This window comes from Crocodylus porosus, unplaced genomic scaffold, assembly GCF_001723895.1.
Source record: "Crocodylus porosus isolate Cpor-Errol unplaced genomic scaffold, CroPor_comp1, whole genome shotgun sequence".
Classification (NCBI taxonomy): Eukaryota; Metazoa; Chordata; order Crocodylia; family Crocodylidae; genus Crocodylus; species Crocodylus porosus.
Genome location: NW_017728929.1, coordinates 8,129,363 through 8,157,242, shown reverse-complemented (window position 1 = coordinate 8,157,242; position 27,880 = coordinate 8,129,363). Strand labels below are relative to the sequence as shown.

Genomic DNA, 27,880 nt, shown 5'->3' with positions numbered 1-27,880 from the left:
CTCTCCAAAGAAGCGGTCCAATATTAGTGATTGTAGAGCCTCATCAGGAAACCTCCACAAGGATGAAAATGGCAGGAGCTATGGACACTCCACCCTTATCCGTGTCTGTTTACTGCTGACTTTCTTACATGTACCTTCACCACAGAGTGGAGTGACTTACACTGGTGGAGGTCTATATGGTGTTGCCCCCAGTGTAAATGTGTGAGCGTGTCTGCACCCCGAAAGGGCAAGACATAAACGTTGTTTTGGAAAGGGAGAATTCTGATGGTATCACCCAAGTCTGGGAACTTCACTAAAACCAGCAAATATTATGGCAAATTCCATCAGAAAGCATGGATGGGCAATGCTTCATGCTATGGAGCCTCCATACAAGAGACAAGACAATTATTCTCACTCTGTAGGTGGGCATGAACTTGGATTTTCGTTTGTTAGCGCCCCACAAGGAACAGAGGCTGTGGCAAGAAAACAGCAGTGCAGAATAACAGAGAACTGAGAGCGCTGTTGATGACAGATCTTCAGTGCCCAAATCATTTGCTTGAGAAGGTGAAGGGCCTATACATTACCCTCATCCTCAGGCCTCTGTCTCAGAAGGTGAAGTCTTTGGCCAATCCTCATGATGACAGACACTACCAAAGGCATCCACACAGTGGTATAAGACTTTCCTCAGTTGAAAGCCTTTAGTCAGGGTTGAGTTTGGATGCTCTAACAGACAAGCCATGTTTCTAGAGACCTGACAGGTTCCTGCTAATGAGATGTGCATGGAAATCATTTGTTTCTGTCATAGTTCACACCATCGTCCCAGTTCCACAGAGGGCAGAAGTCACTCCAGGGAAACAGAAACTGAAGGGACAATTGGTAATTCTCCATCGGCACAGCCTGGTACAGGGCTGGTATTGTTTCCAACCAAACTCAGAAATTGTTAAGAGGTGCATACACACCTCCTTGTAAGTAGAGAGTTGGAGAGACTTCAATGTCAAGCCAAAGTCCAACCTTACACCCGTGTATCCAGAGCCAGCCCAATACTGCACAAATGCTGCATCCTCTTCCCCGCCACCGCAATGTCCTCAAAAGAAAAATCCCACACATACAGCACAGCCCTACCTAGCACACACAAGAGAGGAAAAATAAATTAGTTTCAAGCCAAGAAAGAAGTTGTGATCGAGCAAGACAAGGGAGGGGAAAACAATTGAAAATAAAGACAAAGGAGGTCAAAGTTATGGAAAAATCTTGAGAAGGTCTGTTTAACCAAAGCACAACTGAACTGTGCAGGAGAAGATAGAAATCCAGGGGAAAAAACCAGATCCAAGGTTAACTATGGGCTTGTCCACACAAAGGTGAACTGACCAGAATAGCTTCCAGATGGATATCCTATTCTAGGATAAAATGACTTCCATGCTCCTATTGTGGGATCAAGTGACTTGTTCCGGCACAGAGTGTCCATACAGGGAGGTATTCCAGAATAGCTCTAGCAGGATACTTTATTCCTCAGTTGCTATCCTGGCCATCTTCCCTGTGTAGACAAGATATCACTAATGCCACTGTAAGGTTCCCAGCCTGCCCCCAGCCAGTGTTTGTGAAGGAGAAAATTGCAGCCAGGGCAGGGGGAAAGAGAGCTGCCTGCTTTTTCTCCAGCTTATTTCATTTTCTTAGAATTTCCTCTCTTGGTTTCTATTTTTTTTTAATTCAACATTTTTGACAGCTGGAAAAAATAATATGTTTTAGTTGCCATGGCAATGTGCTTCTAAACTTTAGATGGGCCAAGAGCTCTAGGACAGCCAGTAATGTTCAAGGGGAAGTTACCGTAGTTCCCAGAAAATAGCATGCACCTTTTGAAAAGATCTGAGCCTATTTAATTCTCCTTATGTGTGGTTTTGGTATGCCGGGCAACAAGTGCACCGAACCCATGGCTACCCTGCAAATATAGTATCAGTTAAAAATGACTGGCCACCGTTCTTTTTGTGCATATCATCAGATCATAAGACTGGGCTCTGATCAGCATGATATTACTTCATCCTGGATCTTATGCAAAAGAAAAAATTCACTTGAAGGCTATAAAAATGTGGGTGGGAATATTTTCCAGCATGTGTCATTTTCCATTAAGGCCAGTACACACACTCTGCTTCTCCCATTTGTGGTTTCTGTCCCTGACACCCATTTCTCATTTAAGATTGGGTAATTCGTTCTCACCCACCATGGCTTTAATTGCACCCTAGGGGCTCATAATACAGGCTCCACTGACGGGTCCAGAGCCAGTGCAACATAATACTTCCATGGGATCTGGAAAGGCACATCATGGTCTAACAGGAGCCAGCTAAATGGTTCCAAAGAGATCAATCCCAGGGCTTGTTCCAGTGGATTCTGCCAATATGTACGGCAGTGGGTGGCTTTCCCATTTCATTTCTCATTTGTCAATTCACAGTAAACAAAGGTATTGTCCATTGCTCTGCAACCCCTGCAGGACCTTCCAAATATACAGCTGGCACTCCTGGCACCTGTCCCATCCAATTAATGGAGCTAAGCAGACAACACTAACTTTTTTTTCCTAGATGAATAATGCCCCTGTTTGGCCCTGCATTGGAAAATGAGCTCCATTTGGGCACGTCTGTGTTTATGTGGAACCCCACCAATGTCAGCTGGGGTGTATCTATCCGTGGTGGGAGGGAACAGGACTTAGTTTAGCCACAAAATCCATTCAGAAGATGAGAATGCAGTCACAGGAAAATAAAAATAACCAGGACAGAGGAGATGGTGATGCTAATGGTACCTTGCACCACAGGGAGTCTCCCTGAAGGCAAGGGAGCTTGAGTGAGGAGATCACCATCTGGCCCATATGAAAACCAAAGAACAGCAGTGTCCCCTGGTGAGGTCAGAACCTGCATCACATGCAAATAAAGCAATATTATATTATAGCATGAGGTGGTCCATTGAAGAGACATTTGTTTCTGATCAGAACAACACTTGGATGTGTTCTGCTGCAATTGCCGAGGGGACAAATCTGGTTGTGTGTAAGGGAGGTCATCCAGGCTCAGCATCTTGCCTTAAGTCAATTTTCCTTTCCAAAGGCACCAACAGGAGTTGTGTGCCAACCTACTGTTTCTGCCTTGGGAAATGTAGGCCCCTTTGTAGTCAGCAAAAGCATTGCTACCAGCTTCAGTGCAGCCAGGATTTTATCCAGAAAGCCCACACATGATGAAAGAGGCAAAGCAATATGTCTGAATTTCCCTGCCCTCAATAGAAACTATCCAGTCTTCCTTTGAAGGTTCAAAATACCCTGTGACCTCATCCTTTTTTGCATTTTGCAGTAGGGGCTGGGCTGGGCTAATGGACACATTTCCTTGCATTTGAAATGCTGGGCCTGTCTAATGCATGCTTGACTATCTCCCCAGGAACTTGTTTACTGATTTCCTAGCTTCTACACATACACTGACAAATTCAACACTACTGTAGATACTGCAGTATTCATGTCTGTGCATCACACAATGGCCTTAAATAACTGCCACTATTATAGACTTATATTCAACAATTGGCGGATGTAGAATTTTGAAAAGCAGGGTGCGCATAGTGAAGTGCATCAACACATATAAAACAACATATTTTTCTCCACTTAACATTAAATTAGAAGCTGTACCAATATTATAGGGACCTAGGGAAGAGAAGGTCATTAATACTTGTGGAATGAAGATTTTAGAAGGGATCAGATAGATGATAATGAGCCCTGAAGTCAAGTGACCAGTTCAACCCTGCCCCCTCCCCCCAGATCTGCCCCTATATTCAACCTTTCTACCCCAAGATGCTCATTTCTCATCAGTAGATAGGCTGAGAAAACCTTCAAATGAACCAACTGCTCAATGAAATCTCTCCCATGTGTCTCGCAGCTTAGTCTCATTCTGGACAGTTCCAAGACTGCCGTCTAAAAGGGGAAAAAAATGGAATCTTACAAGGAAAAGTGTTTTGGGACAGAGTAAGTCCTTAACAGCAGACTCCATCAGACAAGCAATATCAATATAGAAAACAGGTGAACAGTGGATTCAGGAAGCAACAGACTCCTCACATTTATAGGCTGCTATGGAAAAACAAGTGCAGACACCTCAGGTCAACAATATATCCAGGCACAACCATTTGTGTTCCCAAATCAAACACAAGCATCCTGAAAAAAAACAGGAGGCTCATTAAAAATCCCCTGTTCAAAGCATTTTCGTTATTTAACAATATCTTTTCCCTCTCTGCTATACTTGTATTGTCTAAAGTACAAACACTACATGCTCTATTCATACTATATATACTATAATCACCAAGGGAAAGCTGACCACCGTGATTGCCTTCTATGATATGACTGGCTCTGTGGATGTGGGGGGACCAGTGGATGTGAAATACCTTGACTTTAATAAGGCTTTTAATACAATCTCCCACAACATTCTTGCAAGCAAGCTGAGGAAGTGCGGGCTGCATGAATAGACCGTAAGGTAGATAGAAACTTGGCTGGATCATCAGGCTCAAAGAGTAGTATAACCAATGTCTCAAGGTCTAGCTGGCAGCCCATATCACGTAGAGTGCCTCAGGGCATCAGTCCTGGGCCTGGTTTTGTTAAGTATCTTCATCAGTGACCTGGAAGAGGGAATGGAGTGCACCCTCATCAAGTTTGCAGATGAGACCAAGCTGGGGGGAGTAGTAGAGACACTGAAGGGCAGGACTAGGATTCAGAGAGACCAAAGAAATCCCATGAGGTTCAATAAGGAAAAGTGCAAAGTCCTGCACTTAGGATGGAACAACCCCATGCACCAGTACAGCCTGGGGCTGACTTGCTGGGCAGAAAAGGACCTGGGGTTACAGTGGACAAGAAGATAAATATGAGCCAATAGTGTGCCCTTAGTGTGAAGAAAGCTAATGCTGTAGTGCATTGCATTAGTAGGAACATTGCAAGCACATCAGGGGAAGTGATTCTTCCCCTCTATTTGGCACTGGTGAAGCCATACCTGGAGTACTGCATCCAGTTTTGAGGTCCCAATATGGAAAGGATGTGGAAAAATGAGAAAAGTCCAGCAGAGGACAATGAAAATGGTTAGAAGGCTGGGGCACGTGGCTTATGAGGAGAGGCTGAGGGAACAGGGCTTATTTAGTAGGGGTGTGCGAAGCAGGCCCTATTCGATTTGGATTTGGCCCAAATCAGGGACAGTGATTCGATTTGTTGATTTGGATTACTGTCCCTGATTCAATCCAGCCAAATCCAAATCTGAAGATTTGATGCTGACTCAGAGAATCAACGATTCAGACACAGACAGAGCTTTAAAAGTTTTTTCCATATACCTCAAGGTACCAGGCGTGGCTTGTGATCGCTGCGACACTGGGGTAGATGAAGCATCCCACAGGAGTGCAGGGGAGTGGGGGGCCTCCACGTGCTCAGCAGCGAACCTAGAAGTGGACTGGAAGTACTTCCAGTTCACTTCTGGGTCTCCTGGGGAGCACGCTGCCCGCCCCCCAGCTCAGCAGTTAGCTGCAGGGGGACCCCAGGTGTCCCACCCCCAACCCAGGAGGCACCAGTTGCTGAGCCGGAGGTCACAGGGGGGGCCCCCTGCACTCCCTGGTGGACCCAGAAGTGGACTGGAAGTGCTTCTGGTCCACTTGAGGGTCTGCTGCCAAGCGCGCTGGGGAGCCCCCTGCGCTTCTGTGGGACGCTCCATGCGTCCCAGCATCGCAGCATTCACAAGCCGTCTGGTACCTAGAGATACATAGAAAAAACATTTAAAGCTGTGTCTATGTCCATATCGCTGAATCTTCCCGAATTGATTCAGAGGTTTCCGATTCCATTACGAGAGATTAAAGGGTCCTCTGATTTGACTCGGATTTGAAGATTCGGCCACTGAATCAGGCCAAATCTCTGCCAAATCGAATCAGGGACCAAAGCTTCACACAGCCTTAATATTTAGTCTAGAGAAGGGAAGACTGAGAGGGGATTTAATGGCAGCTTTTGTCTCCCTGAAGGGTGGTATCAAAGAGGATGGAGCTGAAGTGTTCTCAGTGGTGGCAGATGACAGAATAAGGAGCAATGGGCTCAAATTGCAGTAAGGGAGGTGTAGGTTGTATATTAAGAAAAAGCTCTCTCACAGGGAGGGTGGTGAAGCAGAGGAACAGGTTACCCAGAGAGGTGGTGGATTCTCTATCCTTGGAGGTGTTTAAGACCCGGCCGGACAAAGCCTCATCTGGGATGATGTAGTTGGGGCTGGTCCTGCTTTGAGCAGGGGGCTGGGCTATATCACCTGAATAATTTTAGGGGACCTTAGTAGAAATGAGAACCAGGCTCATGTGGTATGTGATACAGTGTGTGACCTGCAAACTAATGAGTAATTATGTAATCAGAGATTTGCTTCTAATACAGGTGAGCAAAGGGATGGAAGGAAGATGTGGCCTGTTTCTTACAGCCTGCAGCAAAGCCAGGTAGGTGGCAGCTCAGGGAGACTCCAAGCCAAAGCTCAACAGCGAAGCAGTAACAGAAGCTCTCGGGCTGGCCACGTTCTTATAGTTTTACTAGTGTGAGAAGCGATTGACTCTGTCACTGCCTTAGGACAATGCCACCTTGCCATCGGCCAACTTCTGAGGGCTTTCATACAGCCGATCAAAACAGATTAGGACATCTGTTGCAAGAGAAATTCTGGTATTGTGACATTTGTTTTTTTCCTGAATCCTGAGGAAACACTGAAATCATGACAATCTCCCCTTCCCAGCTGCCCTAGCTTACCCATGAGTCACCAGGCTTCCTCACTCTGACTGAGATGCCAGGGACCATCACAGATGTTCAATGGGGCCTTGCATCACTGTTCAACCTGAGATGTGGTCTGGCTCAGAAGTAAGACAAGATGGTCCCAGAGGACCTGGCTACCCTGTTCCCATGAGGCTTCTAGTGGCCCAGGCAGATTCAAAGATTCACCTGCCTTGAAAAGAAATGTTTCATTTTGACCAACCCAAATGAAAGAGTTTGTTTTTTCCGATGGAAAAGCAGGCCCAAATCAAACGTATCCGGCAACACCACATGATTTCAACAAGCCCTGATCTCGGACAGGAAAATATTTCATGTGACATTTGTTGAGCAGTCCTCCCACTCAGTGATTCAGCTCTGATGGTGTTGGATCATATTTTTAATTGAATTTTCTTGAGGTTAAAACACTTCCCTTTCAAGGGGTGTGTACACACACACACACACACACACACACACATATATATATAACAGCAATTACTCCTCCCTTTCCCTTGCTCTCAGAATACAGTCATTTTAATTCAAACCCATCCTATATATCCGCTGTCCCTTCAAGCTGGACAATTCATGCATAGCATATAGCCATACTAAAGACTCCATAATTAAGTTATAACCACCTTTCCGTTATGCAAGCCTGAGTTTGACATCCTTCCTGAACTTACTCAAGAAGTTGCTTTTCATCTGGAACGTCTCAGGCACATTCTGTAGCCAGGAGGTAATTTGTTTTGTAAAGTTTGCTATGAATTAAAGCTCTTTTGGAGCTAGGAGGCTGTGAAATCTAAGAAGGTCTTTTCTTTTTTTGCCTTTGTTATAGGTTTATACTTTTATTTTGGAACACCATGTCACAAATAACTCAGGCTGCAAATTCCAGGTTCATTTTAGTCAGTTGTCCTAAATGTGAACTTTGCATATTTTTGGGAAAGTTGGGTAGTTAATTTTAGAATTATCTACAGTAAACTTTGAAACTCAGCTCATCCTGTCCTGGCAGAATGCATTCACTTGGGCAGTTAACTCTTAAGGGAGCAACCTTTACTAGATCTTACTTTCTTTAGCACAGCAAATGCTGCCATTTTGGAGCAAAGAAACTGATCATTAGGACTTAAACTGTATCGAAGGTCCTAAACATACAATACGTTTACGTTGGTGTCATTTACGCAGCTTTTGTAAACTGGGGTATGTTGCACTAGGATCCAGAGTGGACAGGTAGGCAGCTAGTCAAGGATTTCTCCATGCCTCTCTTGCAGGGACCCCAAGATAACCTGTAGACATAGGACATTTCTTCACTGTGACTACCTTACCTCCGATTCTCACCATGGTAATTCTATAACAGGTCCAAGTTACACCAGTGTAAAGCAGTATGTTATGCATCTTGGTTTTTACATGGGTGTAAGGGCTGATTATTTGGAGGAAATGCATTAGGTGTCCAAGCCTCAGAGGTTTGAACGTGCAACTTCCATGCCCTTCCAACTAGTTCTCTCAAACCCTTTCCTCTCCTGACACCAGTACTAGTCAGCAGGACCCTCAATGCTCCTAGCCTCTACCTATACCCAACAGGAGGACAAGCCACAGTGGACATTTCACAAAAAAATCCCAACTTTGTTCTTATGCCTCAGGGGCCACGACTCTCCAAAAACAAACAAACAAACAAAAAAACCCAGGTGATGCATTATTGACCTATCGTCACTACACTGCTCTGCTGAAGATATCAACGGGTACACGGTGGCACGTGTGTAGAATGTATTATAGTTTCATTTGTACTCTTTTAGAACCTGAACCAGCAAGATGGTTAAGCATGTGCTCATAAAGAATCAAACTGACTTCTACATAGAGTTGGGCAACATACTTTTTAAACTAAAATGCTGTAAATCCCCAAATTACCCTATTTTAAATGCAATACACTTTTTAATTTAACAGTTTAATGACTCTATTTCTTTCAAGTTTTGGGGAAAAAATCATTTTGAGGGAATTTTCTTTCCTCACCTTTATCATCCCCTTTCCCATCTTTTAAGGCAAAACCTAGAAAAAATAAAGCCCTTGGAATGCATGTTTTTCATTTTGGGGCATTTTGTTAGGGGAAGAAAGATACATTTGCAAAGAAATTACAAGATTTCATTGAAATCTCCACTGGAAAGTCACAATGGGAATTGTCTGCAGCCAAGGTTGGGGTTTTTGACTGGGCTGTGCCAGTGCTCCTGCTGGGATTTAAATTCCAAGGCTCCTGGCTAGAGGAACCTTGGCCCTTTGCTCAAGGTCAGAACAGTCGTCATCTTTTGGGTCAGGAAAGCATTTTATCCTATTGCCAGATTGTGGGGGGTTTTGCCTTCCTCTGTAGCAGGGGGCAAGGCCCTCTTCCTTGGATCTCTTGAGTTTATTTTAACTGCTGTTGTGGCAGCAGGACATTGGCCACCACTGTCCCCCTGCATGACCTGTGGCAGGTTCAGGTCTTGTGGTTGTCAGGGTTGACTGTGTAGCTTTACTTACAGGTTTGACAGTAGATTTGTATAGGCTAGTTTAGATAGGATGATCCTGCCTCTGGCAGGGGGTTGGACTGGATGCCCTGCAAAAATGCCATTCAGGTGTGCTTTTCTATGAAATAAAAAAACCCAAAACATTTATTTTTAGCTTTCAAAAAGAGACATTTTTTCAATATTCAATTAAAAAAATATATACTTCCATGGGTAACTTAAAACCAAACAGTGTTGAAATGTCCCATGACAAATATTGTCTTATTATTTCAAGCACCTCTGTGTCTATAAACTTATGCAGACATGGGCCTTGTCAAAAGCCCATCAAAATCAATGGGAGCTTTTCTACAGTCATCAATGTGGAAAGCTTCCAACAGTGATAATATTTATGGCATAACAATATCCATATTTCATGGAAAGTCATGAAGGGCACAGAAGCAGAGATAAGGTTTTGTGAGGAGCCTTAAGTCTGAATTTCCTTAGATTCACACAGGCCCCTGCTAACACATTACATATATTATGCAATTAACTGGCTAATTGTGCAATACATTTAGACCAGTCCCACATGCAAAGTCATGATCACACCATGACTATCGAGCTCTAAAAAGAGGCAACCAGCTACAAAGTTGGTGCTTGAAACTATGCAAGCACTTCGTAGCTGGTTTCTATCCAGCTTTCATCTGAACATATAGGAGGGCTCGCAGCTAGCTAGGCAGCTCTGTGCCTTGGGCAACCATGCAATTCCTTGGGCAGCACAAGTTGCCGCAGTGCCGACTGCAGTGATGTGATCAGCCGCTGCTGTGGTCATAGCTATTTTTGCACCTTCCACAGAGGCAGTGCCCAGGACAACTGCCCCAGTCAAGCCTCCTCCTTTAGTTACATTACTGGATTCAAATGTGTTTTTAATGACTTACAACATTCTAATACTATCTAAATTTTCATTTAATTGATATAAATTTATCAATTAAGCCCTTAGCTAGCTCCATGTATTTTGTCTCAGAATTTTTCCATTCCTTATCTCAGTCCCAGCTCCTGTACAAATGCAGTCAATGAATGCCTTGCTATTGAATTCAAAGAATTCAAGCCCTTTGATCAAGCCATTAATGGACAAAGGATCAAAGTTTGCACTGGCATGCAACTCTAACAGTTATTGTACAGAGAAGTGCAGTCTTTTATTTCAAAGTGGAAGCAGTCACAGCTCAAGTCAGAGTCACTGATCTTGTGGCTTTCAAATACATAGCTCCAAACACTGGAAACAAGTGAGGAAGGGATCTGCAGTGCTCACACAGTAGTAGTAGGCATCTGGCCGTCTCACAAGACAGTAAGAATTATGCCAAGTGAGACATCAGCTTGCTGAATGTAATCCTCACTTGAAAGATAAAGCGAAGCTGGAGATTTCTCCAGTGTGTAAAAGCCTGGGCATTGTATATGGAGACACTGAACTGCCCACACACCAATATCCCCCTCTCAGCCGTGCTGGTTTCATCCCGAGGAAAGGCAGGTGCCAGTAGATTTGGAACCAGTTCGGCCTCAAGAGCTGCCAGAGCAAAGATCATCCAGATGTCTGTCTACCTGGGCTCCATTCCAAGACTGGCTGTGGACCAGGATTAAAGAGCCCAGCCTATCCTATCATGGAGTGGACTTTACTTCCACAACCTTTTGGTGGCATTTCCTCCACCAGGGGTAAGACTAATACCCACCTCTAACATGCTCTTCTGCACAAAGCCTTTGGCACCCTAGAGATTACCAGGTTAATTTAACTGCCACCCAGCACTTGGCAATACAGGCCAACCTGGCCTGATCTTCATTAGCACCACTACTGCGTTCTTAATGCCCTGAGTGTGAGCACGAAAAATACATGGAAAAGGAAAGCAAAGCAGCATCAGCCTTCAACAATGAGTCAGTTTTGGCTCAAGGGTTATATCCCACAATTCAAGAAAGCTAATTAATGGTGGTTTGATTCACTGCCTGAATTGATACATTGAACAACAACTACAATTATTTTAGGTCAACGGGGAAGAGATTTTTGTGGATTTTGGGTTGTTTGTTTTCTGAAAGCCAAAAGCTGAAGAACATTCATTTTGGGCAGAACTGAACATGTCAATTCTTTTCTCCCCCTCCCTCCCCCCTTTTCTTTAAAAAAGGTTAAATTAGCACAAAGCATGCTTTGGCAGCAACAAAAATCAAATGTTTTGTTCAGAAATTGTCAAAGAAAAACATTGCCACTTTTAAAAATATTTCTTCAGGTTTTATGCCAAAACAATTCAGCCTATATTTGTGCTTTGTTTTCTTCAACCTCAGAAATGAAGGTTGAATTTTTTTCTGAATTCAATTAAATGGAAAAAAAAATACATAAGATGTATTTTTCATTTTAAAAAGGTTTTTTCTAGAAAAAATTTGGCCAGCTAGCACCCTAGGGCATTTTTACGTGTGCAAGCGCTGCAGCGCTACAATCCTTGCAGTTGTATAAGCAGCAAAATGCATATCAGTGCTGAGAAAATGGCAGCGGCGCGTTTTTGAACTAAAACACCTCGAAGGTGCTTTAGTTCAAAAGTGCACTGCCACCATTTTCTCCATGCTGACGCGCATTTCACTGCTTATACAATTGCATGCAGCAGAGGAGACTTGATTAATCGAGTCTGCTCTGAAGTGGTGGATCTCTGGCGTGTTGCGGGGAAAAAAAAGTATGTGTATAAATATTGTTTTACATGACTAACATACGAAGAACTGTTGTCCTGAATAGCAATGCCCTTTCCTGATTCAGGACTAGGATACAGATATCAGCATTGTAGTGCTGCATGTTAAATGGAGAAAGCAGAATTCAAATTCACTAAATCTGTTTTCACACAGCTGGGAATGGATGGCTGTGCGCTTCATTGTGATACAACTATCAGCAAAGCAGCTGGGTCCTTCATGTGGGCTGTGCAGGTCCAAGCAAAGCCCATGGACGGGGGAGCTGGTCAGTCCAGCAGGATGCTAAAACATGCTTAGATCTGGACACATGATCAGTCCTGCAGCTAACTTCAAATTACACACCATGTCCCCCTGCGCCTCTGTTTTTCCTCTTCAGAGGCTGGGCAAGGTCAGCGTGGCTCACAGTCCAGTACCACCTAATTAGGATGGGAAGGGATATACTCCCTGTGGCCCATTTAGTGCCACACTCAGGGGGCATGTCTACACAAGATGCTTAATGCGCAGTAGCCTAATAACACTGCACAGTAGCATGTCACAGCATGGACAATGTTAATATGCTACTGCACAGTACTGTCACTAAAAAGGTGTTCACTGGTACTACTATGCACTAACTCTAGTTACTGAGCATTTAGTTAGTACTTCATTAAACAAGTAATAAATGAAATGCACTGTAACTACTGCATTTATTTATTTTTATTTAATTTTTAATATATTTTAATTTAAATTTAATTTTACAATCTTTGCATTGTCCTATGCCTGAAGAAGCATGAATGTGCCTGAAAACTTGCAAATCAATAATTTTATTTTGCAACTATCTAGCTGGTCTAAAAGATAGTCACCTCTATAACAAGTTCTGATTCCTCTTACCTGTAGACCTATATGACTACAACCTGTATCCCAGTAAATACTGTGCATTAATGAATGTGTAGACATGCCCAGAGGGATTTAGGCCATCCCTCTCTACAGAGTCCCTGCCCTGGGGTTGTTTTCTAACCAACTTCATTCTTGCCACCCTACATGTCAGAGGGAGGGTTCCTGCCTCCACCCATTAATCTAGGTTTTACCATACCCACCACAAGCCTAACCTCCACTTTCACTGCAGATGCCCAGGGTGCAGGCCAACCCCATCTTGACACAAGGCTTCTCTCTGCCCCAGAACTGTCCCAGCCTCCCTTTCATCTTTTTCTCATAGCCCATGTCTGCCCTGTTTGGTTATCCGTGCAACCTTGGTCGCTGCAGGGTCCTAGTTTCTCCACTGTTCCCATAATTTCCACCCCCCCCCCAGCTTTGCTGGGTTTACAGACCACATCACTGCTGGCTTTCCCGGTCCCACTAATAGGCACTCTGGTGCAGTCAGATCCAATCTCATTTGAGAGACTTGCATGGACAACTGTGCATAGGTTCACACAGCTATGGGAGATGCAGAATGTCACAGGTTAAAGCCAAGAGTGTCATGGAACTACACAGGTCTAGCTGCATGCTTAGCTGCTTTGTTGGAAAGCAGTCTTTATGCTACTTCGTGCTTTTAAAAGCATCATCAATATCTTCATTTTGCACTTACTCCAAAAGCCAGTTTCTGCCTTCAAGAGATATATACTGTTCCCGCCGATTTCAGTGGAAGTTTCACAACTAGAATCTGATCTTAAAAATGGTAAGAATGGAAAATTCATTGAAGACTTCTCCCTTTCTGATATGGTGGGAACTTGCTAGCCAAATGGTTTCAGAAGGATGTCACAGATGCTCTGGAGCTATTATTATCAAATATAGGTCAGTTCAGTTCACTGAGACTTTATAAACATAGCAAGCTCTGGCCAGAGTCTATCACAGACACAGAACCCTTGGCTCTCCACCAAAAGCAGGTACAATTTGTCTGTTCTGCGTACATTATATTGAGTAATACTACACAGGTTCTAAGCTTCTAAACCTCATCTGCCTCTTTAGTAAGAGACCCATTGTCACAGCACTGCGCATGTTGACCGACTTCCTGACACCTCTTCCAAACACTTCCCTTTTGGACCCTCTGCTTCTCTCCACAATCCATGCAGGTTGCTACATCTTTCCACTTAATGGTTTCTCTTGTGTTTTTGGGGTAAACATTTGTTGGTTTGATGGATTGAGAGATTCATAGAATATAGCTCATTCTAGAGACATGAACTTTACTGCCAGCCCTTTGCAACCTCTTAGGTCTTCAACTGGGTTAGTCCTCAAATCAATCTTGTACTTCATACTTGGGTTACCATGGGTTACTTTTACCATGCTGATGCCTTTGCTATCTTGTGTAGTGTTCTGTTGGTTTTCTGTTGCCCACACATCTCACTTCTTCCAATTCTTCTGCATAAGCCCAAGTGCTGGCTCAGGTATTGCCTGTATGTGTCTAGATGTTCTGTCTGTCTGCAACTACTCTGCAGTTGTCTTTGATTGTATTTCCAACCCTGTCCCAAACTTGTAGCTACCTCCTAAGGCCTCTGTCTCACTGCAACTTGGACCGGTGCCTTCTACTATTGCTCTGTGTGGCTATTTGATTTCATCTAGACATTAAGGGCTGGAAGGGACCTTGTGAAATTGAGTCCAGCCCCCCTGCCAGAGGCAGGAAGTCTGCAGGGATCAGATGATCCCAGCAAGATAAACATCCAAATGCCTTTTGAATGAGTCCAGATTAGGTACTTGCACCACCTCTGGGGACAATCTGTTCCAGACCTTCTTGGACACTCAGACTGTGAAGAAGTTTTTTCTTATATTGAGTCTGAATTGGCCTTCTAGAAGTTCGTGGCTGTTAGGCCTAGTTATCTTTTGGGGAGCCCTGGTGAACAACTGCTCTCCCACATCCTGATGCATGCCCCTTATATAGGTCATAGGCAGCCACCAAGTCCCCCCAAGCCTTCCTTTCACCAGGCTGAAAAGTACCTTGTCCCTCAGTCTGTCCTCTTAGGGTTTGCTCTCTTGGCTTTTGATCATATGGGTTACTCTCCTCTGGACTCTCAAGCTTATCCACATCCTTCCTGAATTGGGGGGCCCAAAACTAGATGCAGTACTCCAGCTGTGGTTTCACTAAGGCTGAGTAAAGCAGGAGGATGACATCTATGATTTTGCTCAAGATGCATTGGTGGATGTATGCCAGAGTTTGGTTTGCTCTGCCAGCCAGTGCATCGCATTGGGAGCTCATGTTCATCCTGTGGTCAATCAAGACCCCCAAGTCCCTTTCGGTCATGGTGCTAAAAGCGTAGCACTGCTGAGCCTGTAAGTATGATTCTGTTTTTTTCTCTTAAGGTGGAGTGCCCTGCATTTCTCTACATTGAATGCCATCAGGCTTTGGTCCATCCACTTTGCAAGTGTGTCCAGGTCAGCCTGTATTCCCAGCTTGTCCTCCAGCGTGACCGCCTTCCCCCACAGTTTAGTGTCATCCGCAAAGTTTGCCAGTCTGCATCCGATGCCTGAATCCAGGTCATTAATGAAGATATTGAAGAGTACTGGCCTGAGCACTGAGCCCTGGGGGACTCTACAGGTAATCTTGTGGCACATTGATTTGTTCCCATCAGGGTCGGACCCAAAGGGTACTAATTGGAGTCAGTTCCCCAGCCATTGAACCATGAGATGGTCAAGGCCATAGTTCCCCAGCTTGGTCACGAGGACATCATGGAGACCAAGTCAAAGGCCTTCCTGAAGTCCAGATAAATGACATCAACCTCGTCTCCCTTGTCCAGGCAATGCATCACCTGTTCATAGAAGGAGATGAGGTTGGTCAGGCAAGACCTTCCAGTAATAAAACCATGATGGCTGGCATTCAGTAGGTTGCCTTCTGTTAGCCTGTTGCAGATGGACCCTTTGATAATTTTCTCCAAGATCTTTCCAGGAATGGACGTCAGACTGATAGGTCTGCAATTCCCTGGATCATTTTTCTTCCCTTTCTTGAAGTTTGGGACCACGCTGGCTCTTTTCCAGTCTTCTGGTACATCACACAAGCACCACAAGCTTTCATATATCTTGGCAACAGGGCATGCTATGATGTCTGCCAGCTCTTTTAAGACTCTCGGGTATGTCCTTCCATGACAAGTGAACAGATTTATTTTCCCCATGGGAGGATATAGGGTTTTGAAAAGAGGGGTGCAGATGGTATGGAACATCACTGCATTTAAGAGCACATATTTTTCTCCAAGTAAAAAAAACCCTAGAAGCTTTCCTTATATGTTAGGGGCCAAGGGCTATATTATTTAAATTTAAGATCAAAGCAAAAACAAATACAACTTCATTAGAATGTACATTACTTTGCTATATCATTTATTAAAAAAATACAACAAACTAGGCACAAATAATTCAAGTGTGGTGTTTCTTTAGTTTTGTAGTTATTAGAATTAAATACAGATCTTTCAGTTTCATAAATCCACTCTTCTTGAGCATCTTGATGGTGCATCCAATGCTTCACTAAATGTTATTTCTACCCAAGTTAGTGTTTCCACTCCTAAATTGATGGTTTTAGCTAGAGTTAAAATTAAACAGTCTGCAGGGCTGTGAAATAGGAACTCCATTACCAGAAGCAGCTAGCAAACCGCAAACTGCAGAGGAAAGAAGAGCTTGAGTGGCAGAACATCAAGACCATTAAAAAGGAGAGAGGGCCGTGATTCAGGCAGACTGTAATGAACCATGAGGTCAAGTGACTCAGTCAGTGTGGCCTGACTAGAAATGCTGCTGCCACTGCCAGGCAGCTGGTTTTAAACTTTAGGTGCAGCAGGAATCAAAGGGGAGTGCAAGTGCACCGATGCACCCCCTGGATCACCCCGGTTCTGATCTTTGATCACGACACTCTTTGTACTGCTCCATGTCCACTCTCAACTGAGAATTCATTCCTGGCTGGCGAGCTTACTCTGTCATCTCAGGCCTGGCTCTGTCCCCAGACTTGAACATACAAGCTGTATTTGGGTTTTGATCTTGTGTCCATTTGTCAGCAGTATTCATCCATGATCTAGCAGCAGGTTTTTATGTAGCCCAACACCATCTCCGTTCTCCCTCTTCTAAAAACAATTTTAGGTACCAACTCAGACACTTCCCCTGATACCAGCCACAGCATTTCCCAGATTCATGGTACTGTACATTCCTTGGTAGATGCAAGATATATCCTTACACTCCTGAACAGAAAGCTCCTGAACAGTCAGATGTTTTCCATCACCTTCAGTAAGTTGTTCAGTGCCCAAGAAATCTGCACTTTAACACCTGAGGTCCCTCAACCACAGTCTTTGTTGAAATACTATTTCTAAAATGTCAGAGACTGTTACTTTCCTTCCCTTCTCAGAATGCCTTTTCACATCTCTCTTGGAAGTGCTTTTAAGTGAGGCCTGCTACCACAGGACACTTCTAGCCGAGACTAAGCAGAGAAAAGCCCTCTTCTCCCTCAGGCCCTGGAGCTCCTCAGCTCTTTTTGGCTTCCTCAGTCTTTTGCCTTCATGCCCTGAGCATGGGCTAAAGGACTTGGTTTTGAAGCCATCAGTTTACTCTGCAGGACTGCTTTCCCAACTGTGTCGTTTAAATACTAGTCATATTATAAATATTTCAGCAAAAATACATGATGGATTTCTTCTTCTACTTGTTTTTCCAAGACAATTTTTTGGTGTTCACTCCAAAGTACATACTTGTCATAGCTAAATGCAAATCCCAAATATGAAGGCAAACAGCTAGCCTTCGTTAAAACATTTTTTTTTCTTATGAAAGCAGCAGCCTCTTAGCCTGAAAAACAGCTCACCAGAATTTGTGAACCTTGGGAACAGAGGGTCTATCAAAATTTGGTTTCAGCAATTCCCCAATGTGGAGTGCGCTTGTATGGCTGTTTTTAAATGAGCAGCTGGCTGGCTGTTTTTTAACTGAATAGCAGATTCTATGGGAAGCCAGTGGGTCACTCTGAGATCTCCGAGTAACCCCTTGGACTGCGACAAGCTCGTGCACAGGCTTTGCTCCAGCAAAACACTTAAGAACGTATGTAACTTTAGGGCTGCGAGTAGACTTTTGGACTTCAATGGGGCCACTCTCAGACTCAAAGTTAAGCGTGTGCTTAAGTGCTTTGCTGGATCACGGCCATAGTTTGTTTCTCTCTCCAGAATGACTCAACCTTCCAAAATAAATACACAGAAGACAGCAGTCCTCATTACAGCCAAATCAATAAAAGAAACAGGGCATTCTGAGACCAACTCTGTATTGGATAGTTGATGTTTCAAAATAAAAATAAATTTAAAAAGAAAAACCAACCTCTTTTTCAGTAAGTGCAAAAACAACCTTTCCTCCAACTCTGATATCTCCAAAATACCTGGCTCCGTCAACCTCAAAAACTTTCCCCTCTTTCCAAGGTCATGTAAACACACAATCTCTCTGTAGCACGTTTGCCATGGTTGCTCACGTCAGATCTGTTTTCATTTTCAGGACAGGCACAGAGGCTACTGTGTGTAGTTAGGAAAAGCATGCTTGATTCATAGATTTCAAGGCTGGAAAGGACTACTATGATTGTTTAGTCCAGCTTGCTGCATAATGCAGGCCACAGAATTTTATGCACAATTCCTGTAGAGGAGAGATGTGTTCGGCCCTGCTACTCCAGCAACACCATCTCAAGTGATAACTTCTGGGGCAAGAGCATTTCTTTTGAAAGATATTTCCATCTTGCTTTAAAAGTGTGAATTCCCTGTTCCTTTTATAAGGGTAAGAGTTCACTCAGAGACTTTTGAGTGATGAGGAGTTGACCATTACCATCACTGCTGAAGTCATGTCTTATTTCCAGGCTGAATATTTTTCTGACTTTGAATTCCAGGCTTTGATTCTTGTTAGATATTTTCTCCTTTGGTTGCTGCATAGAAACTTTGGCCTTTTCACTTTGCAGAACCTGTTTAAAGGCTAGAAGTTACTCAACTCCTCCAGCTTCTTTGCATTTTATTTTCATGTCTGTCAGCCAATGAATGTAGCTTTTCATATATTTTACAGTGTTGTGCTGATGTTAAGTTTGTGGCTGGTTCATCTTTGTTTTACAATGGCTGGTTCCTCTATGCAACACACCCTGTGTTTTAATGGTTATTAGCTTTTTTTTTTTTCTGGAAAGATTTCTGGATCCTTTGGTCTCCACAACCTGAAGGTTTTCCACGAAGGAGCTTTTTAGATCAGATACATTTATATGCCGTTCTTTGTAATATATTGTCACTGGCTCTTCTGCTGTTTCTGCAGAGCTGGAAATAATTAGTTATTTTTCTTCGCTTTGTTAGTGAAGTGTGTCAGAAAGAATGGAAAAGCAGTTGTTGGCTGTGGGAGAGGTCGTGTAGATGCACATAAACTTGTCAAATAGAACCCATCTTTTAAATGTCGGTACTTAGGCTTATTAGCCCCACAATGAGGTGGTATAGTCAACCAATACAAGCTGGGAAACAGGAGTTCAAAGTAAATAATGCTATCCTTTTGGACGTCTTCACTGGGGATTTTTTTTCCAAACATAAATCCAGGCAGTGTCATTTCCCAGAGCCTTCAAATGGAAATAATTACTGTAAGAGAGGTGTTTAGTGATTGTTCATTTCATTCCAAGCCTATGTTGACAGTATAAATTGCAACATCGCCAATTATTCCATTGCTTATCGTATCAGCTACTTAAAAATTGGGGTTGGTGCTTGAGAACAGCTCTGGCTACATTTTTTATCCCTTCAGTGGTAGTTTCAGTGCCTTTTCTTGGCTTCTATAAAGTTAATTGGAAACAAATACTTAAAGGTGACTTAAAGGGCATAAACCATGACAGATTTTTTTAATATTGATTTTTGGTTTTTTGCACTGCAATTGCCAACAGTGTTTCAAAATTAAGTTGGCTAATTATAGGTCTCCCTTTCCAAGTCAGAATCCCTTCTTAAGCCCCAGGGAAATTAAAATGTAGTGTTTCTGAAATGAACAGATTAACATGTTCCAACTCAAAGGCCCAATTCATCAGCACCTCTACCTATTTTTAAGCATGTGGATGATTAAGAATGAGCTGAAGGGCTGTCCTGATCACAGAGGGATTCAAGAGTCTGCACAGGTATTCCTCACCTGGGGTCTAACCAGGGGAAGTCAACCTAAGCAATGGTTCCAGGGGAATTAAGTGCCTAGAGTCTTATTCAGGTGCCTTGGGTCTTCCCACCATCTCAAGTAACACTAGTGTGAATTAGATCAGAACTGGGGCCTGTTCTCCGTCAGAATTGCAGGTGTGGAGGCTGAAGTACAGCAGAGGTAAATGACATGACTAAAGACATGGATTCAGTCCCCTACTCAGACGCTTATGCCAACCTGTCTCTGGGGGGGCTCCAAAGGTTTCAGATAGGTGCACACAAGGGTTTACTCAGTTGGGCTTCTCTTTACCAGGCCACAAGTTCCCCTGAAGGGCTCCTTCCCTGAGCTGGGTCAGAGGATGCTAGTTCTCCCCACCCTGCCCTGGGTTATATAAAGTACTTACTGGGCTTAAATTGCATCATCCCTAAGGTCAGACAGCCCTGCAAGCTTTGTTTCATGCAATTACTGCAGAGGGCCAGGATGCAAAAGCCTTGACCAGATGAACCTGGCAAATTTAGTGACTTTCAAGAAGGCTTCTCACCTTCTCTCTTCTTCCTTCCCTCTCCCTTTCCTCATTTCCTCTTTGCTGGCTCTTCCTCTTGCATCTCCTTTCCCTCCTCCTCCCTTCACCAGTCTTTTCCTCTTCCCTTTCCCTTGCTCCATTCACTTCTCCCTTTGGGGTCCATCTATATGGAGCATTATGAGATAAACAACTTGATACCAACATTCCCTCCCTTCCCCTTTCCTAGAGATTTTTCCTTGGCAAAAAACCATCATCTTTCCATTGAAATACTAAATCTCTATCATCTTTAGACTGAAATATTCTGATGTCCTGTGGGAAATTTCACAATTTACCCCAGCATTAAAAAAAAACCCAAGTATGGGTATGACATGAAACCCTACACCATTGTAACTTATCTGAATTGAGGAGAGAATTATCTTGGAAAAAATTAAGAATAAAATTATACCAGTTTAACTTAAACTAATATTCATAGTGTGTGTTTGCCACTTCCCCAAAGTTAGGGTGGCCACTGATGCATCCTCAGAATACTGGACCGCCCCTTGGCCAATCAGCAGTGACGGCCGTCAGGCCCCTTGGCCAATCAGCAGTGAGGGGCAAGGCTACCTCCATCCTCCCTGGCTGGCTGGTAACACTTCTCCTCCTGGCTGTGCACTGTCCTACCTCCAGACACAGCCAATAGACTCACAAGGGCAAGCGATTGACATACATTTCTGCCAATTAACTGAAAAACAGGACTTTTTGCTGTCCACTCCTGGCTCAGGAATGGATATGGTACAAAGTGTTTAAAAACAGGACCAGTGGATCAGGTAGAAAACAGGACTGGTGACCCCTATTACCTGCTCTCCCCCACCTAAGGTTGAGGTGGTTAAAAAAAGCCTACTGCAGGCAACTGCCCTGGGAGAGAGGACATCCGTCCCCTTGAGATCCCAGTGTAATTTAGGCCGGTATACAAAAATATTAAAAATGCTGTATAATCACAAGAGTGTCAAGCTCATGTGTCCGGGCCCATTATTCAATTTACTTTTTAAAAACCAACCCTCTCAAGGTTTTGGGGTCCCCTTTCTTTGTTTCCTCCCTCCTTTTGCCATTTTTCCTCTCTACTCTTCACCTCCCCACCCACCAGTAAAAAGAGAGAGGAAGATAAAAATATGCAAGAGGGTTGGGGAAAATGCACATTTGGTTGCTTAATTAAAATGGAAATGAGGCATAAGCAATTTCTGTCTCTGCTTTTCACTTTTAGGCTGTGCTGAAGCCACTGCCCATTGTGAAAACAGCCAAAAAGCTGCTGTTTGACCAGGCCCTTTTAATGAGAAAACTTTTTAGTAAGAAGTGTTCAACTAGCCCTACTCATGAATCAAAATCCAATCCTATAACAGTGAGGCTTGGGACCTCTGGGAAGACCTTGGTGATTCCAGGAAATATCTGTCTGAATGGTCTCTTCAAGATGAAGCTCAGCCTCTGTGCTGTGTACATACCCCCCCAAAATGGCTCATCTTCCCTGCCAGACTGGGTGGGGCTGCATACAATGAACAGACATTTTGTATCACCCTATGGCTAACGTTTGAAGTATCCCAACCATTTTCTCAGGATTAAACCACCAAAGGATGAATCTGGACCCAAATGAGAGATGAAAGGGCAAAGAATCCTGACAGTGATCTCAGAGGCCAGTTCACTAATCTGCTGCAAGGGGCACCTGGTTTTGCAGAGCACAGTTTGGAGCACTGCTTCTCAGGCATAACACAAGAATATCATTGAGAGCAGTGGGCATCACTTATATGGGCAGTAATCAAAACAGGGAAACTGTTGCATAAGAAAGCATTTCCTATATGTTTGGGACTTCCAATATATTATATGGGACCATATATAAAGCATCTATTTTCTTCCCTCTTCCCCCCCACACAGTCTAAGATTTAACAGGCCAATTTCATTGCTGAAGGTCCTGCACCAAGTCATGGGAATGGCACCTGGGGTGGATAAATTTGCCTTGATGCATATCAGTACTGTCAGCTAGATCCTCTGCTGGCAGAAATGTGCATAGTTCCCTTGATTTTAGTGGATCCAGGCTGATTTTATGCCAGCTGAAGGTCCTCCCCCTACATGTTGAGCACTGAATACACAAGGCCATATATCTACTGACATAACCTAGTTACATTTGCCAGCATTTTAATGAACCTTGCCACATGTATTTGAAATCTGTGAGCAATCCAACTAATGAAATATGTATCCAGTGATGGAAAGTACCTGTGAGAAGTAAATAATCATGGGTATTTGCAGTTTCCCACAGATGGGCGGGACTGGAAAGTATGCCACTTCCGGCACATCTCCATGATCATTCTGCCATGCACTGGCAGCCAGCTGGTTGGCCGTGGCCATGGCTTGTGACCAAGCTGAGCCGAAGGGAGGGGAATCATGGTATTAGCGTTAATCAGCATCTCACGAACCTTTTTTGTGGGAAGTGGTATCAAAGCTGCCTGGGAACATCAGAGGCAGCACAGGCAGGCTCTGTCATCCACATGCAGGGAGGGGTGGCGCTTACTCCATATCTCTGAATATGAGGAAGAGGAGGAAAGAATCTGTCCATAACTAATCTTTCCACCTCAGCAGTGACTCAGTAATGACTCCCAGCTGTGAGGAATGTGCAATGAGGCCCAGAGTGACCCACATACCATTGCTCAAGGCAAGAGAGGACTGACTCATTTGCCATGTGAAGTAACACGCTGGCAAAGAAAACATGTTTGCAGTGGGCAGATCTCATGCGTCTCCAAGCTGGGGTTTGGGTGTTTGCAGATCTGGCTATGGACAACTTGTATGTGGGATGCAGAAGTAGCTGGCCAGATATTCATGAGGCTTGATGCTCCCAAGCAGCTGGCTGGGCCCCTGACCCAAGTGACCTGAACATGTGCAGGCGGCAGGCCAAATCCATAAACGCATGCAAGAAGAGCACAGAACTTCTGGTATATATAAATGACTTGGAGGCACCAAGACAATACCAGCTACAGTGACCTGAATGCACACAGCCTGCTGTCACACATGACTTGGATTCAGGATACCTGATCCATGCAAGTGCACACAGTCAAAGCATAGGGTCCCCAACACATGCAGCACACGAGGGACCTCCCTCCCACCCAACCTGCTCCCGGCAGTGACGCACAGAATACAAATACTAAACAGTAGCCCTAAGGCAGTGGATGTGTATTTCTGCAAGGGCATTCTTGAGTTGAAATCAAACATCTGGAAATATCCTTGCCCAAAATGAGGTGGTGTCTCAACATATATTATAGGAACACGAAGACACAGAAAGGGAGAGGGCACTAGAGGAAGAGATGTCAGTACTGCCAGAAAAACTGAAGGGGGATACATGGAGAATTATGCAATTACCTGCAAGTACACAGACCTTGTGGCTGGGATTTTCAGGGGAGTTAGGGACCCAACTCAGATGGAGTTAGGTGCCTAATTCACCTAGGTTGTCAACACACAGCTGAGTGAATCGTTCACAATAAGCAACTGATTTGACAATTATAGCTTTTTTTCTGCTCCTAAACATGGGCGTGAGCCCTCTTTTAAAAATCAGTTCTGCAAATGTGCGAGGAGCCTGATTCCGCAGTCTGTAAGCATGTGCTTACATGCATTCTTGAATTGAGACCTTGAGAGTAGAGGTGTCCCACCTTTGTTCACAGCCACCCCCTCCACAGACTTGGAAGTGCAGCAGTCTCCCCACAACCTTATTTGCACATACGGGTAATAGTAGCCCACCTTGATCCAACAATGTAAGGGCCACATCCTTGTTCCAAAGCCAACGGCAGTTTTTGGCTGTTGATTAGCAAGGGCCCTAAAGGTCCCTCCTCAGTGTAGCAAGATGGGTAAGATGAGCCGAGTGGTATCAGGAGTATAATTGAGGAGAGACCAATAAAGCTTGTCTGCCTGGTTTTTCAAGGTCACAGAGGTGGTGGGAAAGAGAGAGAGAGAAAAGTTGACTCAGAAACCGCATGGAATTTTTTGCCTTTTTAGAATTCTGGGAAGAGAAAAAAAATAGCCACAGTTATTCAAAGCATGCCAGGATAATAACAGGCTGTTTACTGTTTATATGCAAAGAATGTCAGACAGTCGATATAGTACAGGGAAGAGGGATGAGGAATTCATCAGACTTGTTCAGACACACAAAGGCTTCTGCTTATCCAAGCAAACTTCAGGGCAAATATCCAGCTCCTTCCTACCTGAGAAACAGAAGAACAGCAAACCCGCCCTCTGTGTTACACGTACACACGCCTGCACACATTTCACCCAAATGCACCAAGATGTTACTGAAACAGCAATAAGGTATGATGTGGGCAGACAGCGATCTAGGGCTCGAGAGGGATAGTCTGTGACTTAGGAGACCTCGTTCAACTCCCTGATCTGCTACTGATTGACGACTACATCCGTGACCTTGGGCAAATCACTTATTTTGATAGGGAACTGAAGCTCAGCAGGGCTACCCTCCCATCTCTCACAGGAGTATGGTGGGGAGAAATATATTAAAGATTGTCAGAAATAAATTAAAGAATCCTTAGGTAATGAAGACCAGAACATTATATCAGACGGAGAAGGTCTATAAGGGTTAAGAAAAAGACAGACCCATTGGGTGTCTGTAGAGGAAAGTTAGGTCTGCCATTATCGATCTACTGTATAGTACTCATGGCTGTCCAGTGCCATATCACCTCTGCTGCCCATCTTCTAGAGTCAGGCATGGTTTTCCTCATTCGATTTTAATGAGATGCCTTTAATGGCTCTTTATAATGTAAGGAAATCTCTCTCTCTCTCACTTCCTTGTATTTTGTACACTAGAACAGGAAGCACTGAGATCTCTTCTCTGTCAGATCAACACACGCACGCATGCATAAGTGTATGCCCTATTCATAGACGACTGGTAGGGGGTGCATGTGCCCCCTGATGGCCAACACCGATCCTGTCGGCAGGGCTGGTGCTCCCCCAACAGGGCTGCTGCCATTGGCAGCTTCTGCAGGCACCCCACCACATTCAGGAGGCACCAGTCACTCATGCCCCTATTAAAGAGATGCCCAGTGGACACTAGGATGAGATAACATTGAGCCCTAAGCCTTAGCACTATTCCAGTGACATCCCAGTGGAAAGAAGATGCCAATTTTTTTAACAATGTAATCAACCACAGGAACGTATTACAATGAAAAGTGGTAGATTCTGCAGCCCTTCAAGGTTTTAAATGAAGATTGAATGGCTCTCTAAAAGATACACTCCACTTCCCTCAGGAAAATGGCTTTTATGCACAAACACAATTCAAAGACTCTTTCTGAGTGATTATGGAAGGGATTGCACTAAAATGAAGGGCATGATCCCTCCGGCCTTAAAAAAAAAAAAAAAAATCTGACTGAATTAATTGATCGGTGAATTATAAAGAAAGCCTCACGAACAAAAAAACCCACGCACAAAGAAATCACTAGAAATTGAAACTGAAGAGAACTGCTGGAGGAGAAGGATAGAAGACATCATGAAGGGCAACTGCTGGGGGAAGAAACCTGGGAGAGAGAGAAAGGACACAGAGAAGGAGGACAGGCTAGGTTGGTCAAGAAAGAAAAGCAAGGCTATATTTTCCTGTTTACTTATCTCTGTTCAGCATTCTGCAAATAATAGGAGTGATTAATTGCAGAACGTTGTATTTACAGGGAAGCTGCCATTTCATAAATGTCAGGCTGAAGCGTCATCTGCTCCCTGCCAGCTCTTCACAAATAGAGAAGTTATCAGGAATTTGACTGAAATGGCTCGGTACATTTTTAAAATACCTAAAGAATGAATAGCAAGAAGGACACTTAAGCTAGAAGAGTATAAACTGGTAAACATCAGTCCTTAATCCCTTTGGGGAAGCTAGCCCAGAAAGGGGAAGAGAGGACAAGCTAGGAGAAGGAATGCCTTCTGTACCTCCATAATACGTATCGCATTAAGTTGCGTACTCTCAGACCGTACATATAGTAACTTGATGGGCTGCTTAAATCTGTTCCACATTCCTGTCATACCGTTGTCTCCACGCTCATTCGAAGAGCACTCTTGGGCATTTGGCTAATCAAATTGCTTAATAGATTGAACATTCTGAAACTTATATAAGAAATAACACACCCAGATGTACAGAGCAAGACTGTCATTCCATCCAGGGCCTCTTGAGACATCCCATTATAGCCTCTGCTGTGCAACTTTGACCTCAGATGTAGCAATGGACCAAATTTATCCCTGGTATAATTCAAGTAGAGTTGCACCCAGGATGAATTTGGCTCTAGTATCTTAAAGAACTATTTTTCCAAAGAGCACACAATTTTGAATGCACATTATGTGCTGAACACTTAGAAAGTTAAACCTCGAGGGCTTCAGGAATTTGGTTTTAAGACCTTTTAACACTTTCAAGCAGACACTTTGGAAAATAAAAGTGCATGCCAAGCCATGGTGTCCATTTCTGGTTCTAATTTCCTCATTCTCACATATAACGTGTACAGACTGAGGCAAGTACTGAACTTCAGAAAGGTATCCAGGTTGGAGCCATATTGGTCTAGAGGCAAAAGGAATCAGAACTCATGGTAGAAGTGATATCTTTATTAGACCAACTAGATTTTTTTTTCAAAACCAACTCTTTATTTGCAAAAATCTAGTTGGTCTAATAAAAGATATCACCTCTACCATGAGTTCTCAGCTTCAGAAAGACCCTTGCCAGAGTATAAGGGACAAAGGAGAGATGTCTGGATTGGGCCCTTTCTCCTTCAACTTGTATTACATCAACTCAGAAGAAGGCATTGCTTCCACCTGTGGGAAACTGTTTGTCTTGCAGCAAAGAAAGTGAAGGAGATAATTCTGCTTTTCTACCAGATGAATACCAGAATTGGGAAGTCAGGTGGTTAACTACAGGATGGATGGAAACCATTTAGGGTGGTAGCCAGTCATTGGTGGAAATGGTCTTTATTGGCTCTTGGTGCCAATTTGTGTATGAGGAGGTTTGGAATTTCTTCATGTCAAACGTGGTAAAACAATCAAGAATCTGTATTGGAAAAGTCTTATAGAAAGGGTCTCCAGAACTAGGTTGAGATATAGCCACCTCAAGAAGGATAATAGAATTAACCAATAAGCTGTGGGGGGGGGGTGAAGACTGATCAACAAAGAAAGTTATGGTTTAGAGGTCAAGAAGTATAGGAGTGAAGTGAGAATCACCAAAAAACAAGCTGAGCTAGATAGTATGTAGTATATTAAAAAAAGAATATCAGGTTCTTCTACTGCACAAACAAAAAAAAGAAAAAATAAAAGTGGAGCCATAAGATAGTTAGGCTAGAGATTAAGGATAACCTAGGTTTGGCCAAAAAAAAAAATTTGGCCAAAATACCATGCCTCAACTTTCACTAAGGATGATGGTGGGCATCTTCCATC

General features: G+C 43.7%; 2 long non-coding RNA genes across 2 annotated transcripts; both read left to right on the top strand.

The window, feature by feature from the left end:
* Positions 1 to 2,095: 2,095 nt before the first annotated feature.
* Positions 2,096 to 3,724, top strand: LOC109315391. The gene is made up of 3 exons (XR_002102496.1): positions 2,096 to 2,105; positions 2,420 to 2,428; positions 3,653 to 3,724. It is a non-coding gene; the product is annotated as an uncharacterized LOC109315391 (long non-coding RNA).
* Positions 3,725 to 7,853: 4,129 nt separating this feature from the next.
* LOC109315329 lies at positions 7,854 to 27,073 on the top strand. Its single transcript, XR_002102479.1, has 3 exons — positions 7,854 to 7,863; positions 14,498 to 14,500; positions 26,986 to 27,073. It is a non-coding gene; the product is annotated as an uncharacterized LOC109315329 (long non-coding RNA).
* The last annotated feature ends 807 nt before the right edge of the window (positions 27,074 to 27,880 follow it).